The following is a 6,251-nucleotide window of genomic DNA, read 5'->3' on the forward strand; positions in this document are numbered from 1 at the left end:
TTTCATCACCACCAAAACAGGATTATATGAAATGCTGAAAGGTATCCTTTAAGAAGAGGAAGAGGAAGAAAAAGGTAAAGATACAAATTATGAACAACAAATACGCATCTATCAACAAGTGAATCTAAGAATCAAGTGAACAAATAATCGGGTGATCATAATAGAATCAGGGACATAGAAAGGGAATGGACTGACTATTCTTGGGGGGGGGCAAGGGGTGGGGGAGATGCGGGAAGAGACTGGACAACAATAATCGTCCTATGGATGAGGACAGTGGGTGGGGAGTGAGGGCGGAGGGTGGGGTGGGAACTGGGTGGAGGAGTTATGGTGGGAAAAAAGAGGAACCAATGTAATAATCAGAACAATAAAGATTTAATTAAAATAATAATAATAAGATATTGTGAGTGTTTCTTTTAAAAGTCCTTATGTCTTAAGAGAGTTATTCTGAACATCCAAGGGCAAAATGATATGATGCCTAGGATTTGCATCAAAATAATCCAGTGTGTCTTTGAGGGAGAAGATGTTTATGAAATTGTATTAAAACTGGATAATAGGTGCATAGGAGTTCATGACTCTTTTCTCTACTGTTGTGTATGTTTCATATTTTCTATAGTAAAATAATCATTTTTAAGTAGTTACCTATAGGGAGTGGTATGAGAAAGAGACTTTTACTTTTCACTTTATAAAACTCTTGTGTTATAGTGTTTATGAAGTATTTTATCACGTTATATATATGAGACTATGAAATGTGTCATAAGTAAATATGTAAATATCATAAGTAAATGTACCAAACCTGTTTGGAGTAGTTACCACAATAGAATAGAACCAGAAAGTAATGAGATAAGTCTTGGACTTTATTTCCGGCACTCCCACATGTCTGTAGTGTTTGAATTTGCTTTTATAATCAGGATGTATTTTCAAACCCCTATATTACTTTTAATATTAAAATTGGGGAAAAAGAGTATTTCCTCAATAAGAAGCATAAAGTATTTAAAGTACTGTTTATCTATCATCTCTCAACAGCTTCTTCTTTTCCATCAGCCTTACTAACCCCACATCTAGACTGCTATACCTACTTCTCTGGTCTCCCTTCTCCCACTCTCACCTCCTTTGGAACCAATCTACACATTCCTTCACTCATTAATTGTCTTATGCCCCTCAGATTTCTGAAAATACAGATTAAAATAAAATATTTACAACAAACTTTCCCCAAGGTAACACTGTACACATATAAAAATGTCTATAACCTTGTCTAACTTGGGATTTTAAAAGATACAGCATAAATAGGAAAACACAAATTATATGCAATGCAACCATGTCATACTGATAGTTTTCAAACTCTTTACCCATCAATCCTTTATCCTATATAATAAAAACCTAATATGCTAAGTGTCCAACTGTTCATTCGACCATTCGACCAGTCACTATGATGCTCACTGACCACCAGAGGGCAGTCTCTCCAACCGGTAAGTTAGCTTGGGGTCCAGCCGATCAGGACCAGGTGAGATGGGCTGGACATGCCTTGGAGCCCTCCTGCAGTCCCTCCCTGACCAGCCAACCTCCCAGGTCCCTTCTCGGTCGACCAGCCCTGATCAGCCCCAATTGGCCCCAATCAGGACTGAGAGAGACAGACCAGACATACCCTAGAGCCCTCCCACGGTCCCTCCCTAGCACTGATCGTGCACGGGTGGGGTCCCTTGGCCTGACCTGAGCCCTCTCGCAATCCAGGACCCCTTCGGGGATGTCAGAAAGCCAGTTTTAGCCTGATCCCCACAGGCCAGGCCAAGGAACCCCACCGGTGCACAAATCCATGCACTAGTATTATAAAGACACTAGAGGCCCTGTGTACGAATTCATACATATTGAAAGGAAATTAATTAGAAGGTGGCCAGTGAGGTGGGACTGGGCAAGATGGGCCGGACATGCCCTGGAGCCAACTTCCCGCGGTCTCTCCCCGCCCGGCTGAACCTGGGGTGGCGCCAGGGTTCGAAGGGCATCTGCAGAGTGAGTGAAGTCCCTCCGGCAGGTGGGGTCCCTCAGCCTGGCCTGCAGGGATCGGGCCAAAACCAGCAGTCCGACATCCCCCGAGGGGTCCCGGACTGCGAGAGGGCACTCTGCAAAGTTGCTGTTGCTTGGCAGCTCCTGCATTGAGCATCTGCTCCCTGGTGGTCAGTGTGCATCATATCTACCAGTCAGTCGGCTGGTCACTTAGCCTTTTATATATATAAATAGTGTATTATATTAATTAAATGTGGCTACAAGTCATTACATAAAAACACCAGAAATAAGCTAAAATAAAATGCTCACAAAAGCAACCATGGACTAATCCAAGGCATATTGATGCCTTGTAATAACCAGGTTATGATAAAATATTCAGATGTTTAGAGTTGTCAATTAGGAACCATGTCAAAAGAAATCTATGGCTTTAATAGATGCACTAGATAGAAATATCCTTAATCTTAAATTAACTGAGGTACAGGACTATTTCTTCACCTAGACTAGACCTTTCAATGACCTTCACTTTTTCAAATTCCTAAAATCACTAATTTTAAAATCCTTAATAATTTCATTCTGGATCCTGGTAATCTATCCAACTACTAGGAGTCACTCTAGAAGTGAGTGGTGGCATGAATAAAATGTTTTCTGTGGGTTAGAAGTTTTGTGTGATAAAAAATAAATCATCCTGTACATTTGCAACTGTCTGTGACTCTATAATTATTTTGGGCCAGAGCTGAAACTAGTTCTTCTATACAGATTGCTAGCAAAGAATAAAAGAAGGGGCGGGAGGGGGAACACAATTAATCATTTCTTTTAAAAGGCTTTCGGAAGGATAGCACCCAAGACTCGCTGTCCAAAAGACCTCAGCGGAGCATCTTGGAGATTGCAGTGTAGAGGTCATGGTGCAGGGGAGTTGTAACTACGTTGGAAGACCCCAGGTTGGCACCCCCTGGGAGGAAGAGCATGAGGAGAGAGTTGAAGGCTCTGTTGGAGTGTTGGAGGATCAGGCTGTAGTAGCCTATGACTTTGGGAGATAAGAAAGAAGAGAGCTAGCCCAGCCAGTGTGGCTCAGTGATTGAGCATCGACCTATGAACCAAGAAGTCACAGCTCGATTCTGGTCAGGGGACATGCCTTGGTGGGGCTGATCCCGTAGGGGGTGTGCACGAGGCAGTGGATCATTGATTCTCTCCCATCACTGATGATTCTATCTTTCCCTCTCCCTTCCTCTTGATAATCAATAATTTTTTAAAAAAAGTACAGTACCCAAAAATAACTTCTGTATGTAATAGCTATTACTATGATAGTGACTTCTTGGTTTTAAAATCCAAGGACCCACTTTATGAGTGCCATAAGGAGTTCTAAAATGTAAAAAATGTACATGCTTGGGTTATACTAATAGCATTCAAAAGTAATATACACTAATTGTATGAAAATCCTCCTTCCTATATATTTTCAGAATTTCTTTCTTATTTCTAGGTCTGGTTTCTTTTTTTCTTTTCTTTTTTTCCTGTTCTTATCTTGCATATATTTTTCAATTCCCTTTTTATTTTTTAAACTCCAAATAGTAGCACGTTCTCATGGGAACAAAAATAACATGTTTCACATGTTACCATAAAGGAAGTGCATTAACATTATTTATATAAAGCTTCAACACTATCAACATTTTGGGCCAGAAAATTCTTTGAGAGGGAGAGGGGCCTGTCCTGTGCAATGTAGGATGTTAAGTAGCATCCCTGGCCTCTGCCCACTAAAACCAGAAGCACCACCGGTGTGACAACTAAAGATATCTCCCAGAGGCCTTCTGGGGGATAGAGTTCACAATGAAATAAAAATATTAATACAATCAACTCCACGGAGAATATAAACTGTTGTTTTAGGATAAACATAGTGTCTAAAATCACACTACTAGAAAACATGGGCTGAAGATAAAACATAAGAGCTGAAACATGAAAATGAAAGTGTCTCAAATTTAGCAAAAGAAAGGGAAATGTGTTAATTTCACTCCTTTCTTCCTCTAACTCAGAGATTTTCAACCTTTTTCATCTCATGGCACACATAAACTACTAAAATTCTGCGAAACAACAAACAACAACAACAACAACAAAAAATCTCTATTTTTGGCCGATCTGACAAAAAAAAAATAGGTATAATTTAAAACTACTAAAATTCTGCGAAACAACAAAAAAACAAAAAAAAACAACAAAAATCTCTATTTTTGGCCGATCTGACAAAAAGAATAGGTATAATTTTTATTCATTCACACCAGGCAACTATTGTACTGGCTGTTGTCATTTTTTTAAATTTGAGAATCTAAGGGAAAAGAGGTCAGTGGCCCTGGTTAGTCAGGTATTGCGTTTTTTTAAAAGTCTTGCAGTATACCAGTGTGCCGTGGCACACCGATTAAAAATCACTGCTCTATCTCCATAGATTTTTTTTTTATGTACTGTGTTTTGGAGGATGTCCAAGTATGTATTCCATAATAGTAGCTGTAGTAGAGGGAGATAAAAGAATTCCACCTAATTGCAAAGCAAACAAATGTGAACTTTCAGTCATGGGCTTTTATCCTTTCCTTCCTACTATATAAACAAATAGCCACCTTTAAATACTTTTATTACTGTAGAAAATAAACTGGGGTTCCCATATAGGATGAAAAGGTAATTCTGCTGTCCAAATTAGTTTTTGAAAAGAAGTTGTTGTAATTAGATACATAAAGCACTGTTGTAGCCACATATTTTCATACAAGGTGAATGGAATGGAAATATAAATATACAACATATGGTATCAATAACTATCTTCAAACGTAATTAGAATTTCCACAGCTATGCTTACATTTCTTGAGTGTTACAATTTTATTTTATTTTTACATTTACACGTCTCTACATTTAGAAAGAAACAGGGCATTTGCTGTTGTTTGTAAGTGCCCCTTCTGGAAAAATGCCAGCCATTTATAGCCTTTATTGCCCTAAAGAATTTAAGGTCCTCTAGCAAGGAATTTAAGTTCTTGAGACAAAGGACAGTATCATACTCATTATGTGCTTCCCGCACTGTACAGTAAGTATTTAATAATGTGTGTTGAGTAAACAACCTCTTCTTATTCTTACTGCTATACACACAAAGATCTCATAATTGTCATGATCATGAACAACCCACAGTAAGTTTTATTTTTTAAGATTGGCATCTTTTATATCAATCTTCCAAAGATCTGCATGGCCCACACATTTGACATTTTAATTGCAATGCTATCTTTCATTGTACTGCTATGCCATAGAATACTTAAACACTCCTCTAAAGCAGCTGGGATCACAGCGGCAATTCACAGCAGGAAGAAAAAAGCAGGAATCTTATGTCAATAAAGCTAATCTCTAGGGGTCTACCGCATAGGGTTCTAAGGGGCAACTAAGGGGGTCCTCCTAATATGAGTTCAGCCATGAAACGACTCACTGAAAGAAAAATGCGTCAAAGGCGAAAAGGCATGTCTTACAGATAGGAATGGGTTTTATCCTACAGTATGACAAATGTTTGGCAGTGGCATCATTTTACCTATATAAGTTGAAATACTCTGTCTTATGTTAAGCTAAATGTAAACAAATACACAAACAACTGCATATTTTAAAACTGACCAAATTAAGTGAACTCGGGTTCCTTAACTTATTCTTAAAAGATATTTCATGCCGAAACTAGTTTGGCTCAGTGGATACAGCGTCGGCCTGCAGACTGAAGGGTCCCAGATTCGATTGCGGTCGGGGGCATGTGCCTGGGTTGCCGGCACATCCCCCATGGGGTGCGTGAAGGAGGCGGCTAATCGATGTTTCTCTCTCATCGATGTTTCTGACTCTCTATCTCTCTCCCTTCCTCTCTGTAAAAAATCAATAAAAAAATATATTTAAAAAAATAATAATTATACCAAGAAGGTGCATCATTCTTTGTTAATTCTAAGAATTAGCACAGTTGTAATTACAACCTAAATTTTTCTTACCTATATATATAGGGTGTACCAAAAAATGTACACACGCTTTGAATTATTATAAAGGCACTGTTACCTGGCCGGTGTGGCTCAATAGTTGAGCATCGACCTATAAACCAGGAGGTCATGGTTCAAATTCCAGTCAGGGCACACACCCTGGGTTATAGGCTAGTTCCCCAGTATGGGGCCTACAGGAGGCAGCCAATTTCTCTCTCATCATTGGTGTTTCTATCTCTCCTCCCTTCCTCTCTGAAATCAATAAAAATATATTTTGTAAAAAGAAAAAAA

The 6,251-nt window shown here is 39.0% G+C and overlaps 1 protein-coding gene across 1 annotated transcript in view; it reads right to left on the reverse strand.

The window, feature by feature from the left end:
• The window catches only part of ADAM9 (ADAM metallopeptidase domain 9), a 110,307-nt gene that overhangs the window by 98,501 nt on the left and 5,555 nt on the right, over positions 1 to 6,251 (reverse strand). The window lies entirely within an intron of this gene.

Source organism: Myotis davidii, unplaced genomic scaffold (assembly GCF_000327345.1).
Source record: "Myotis davidii unplaced genomic scaffold, ASM32734v1 scaffold93, whole genome shotgun sequence".
In the NCBI taxonomy this organism is placed as follows: Eukaryota; Metazoa; Chordata; class Mammalia; order Chiroptera; family Vespertilionidae; genus Myotis; species Myotis davidii.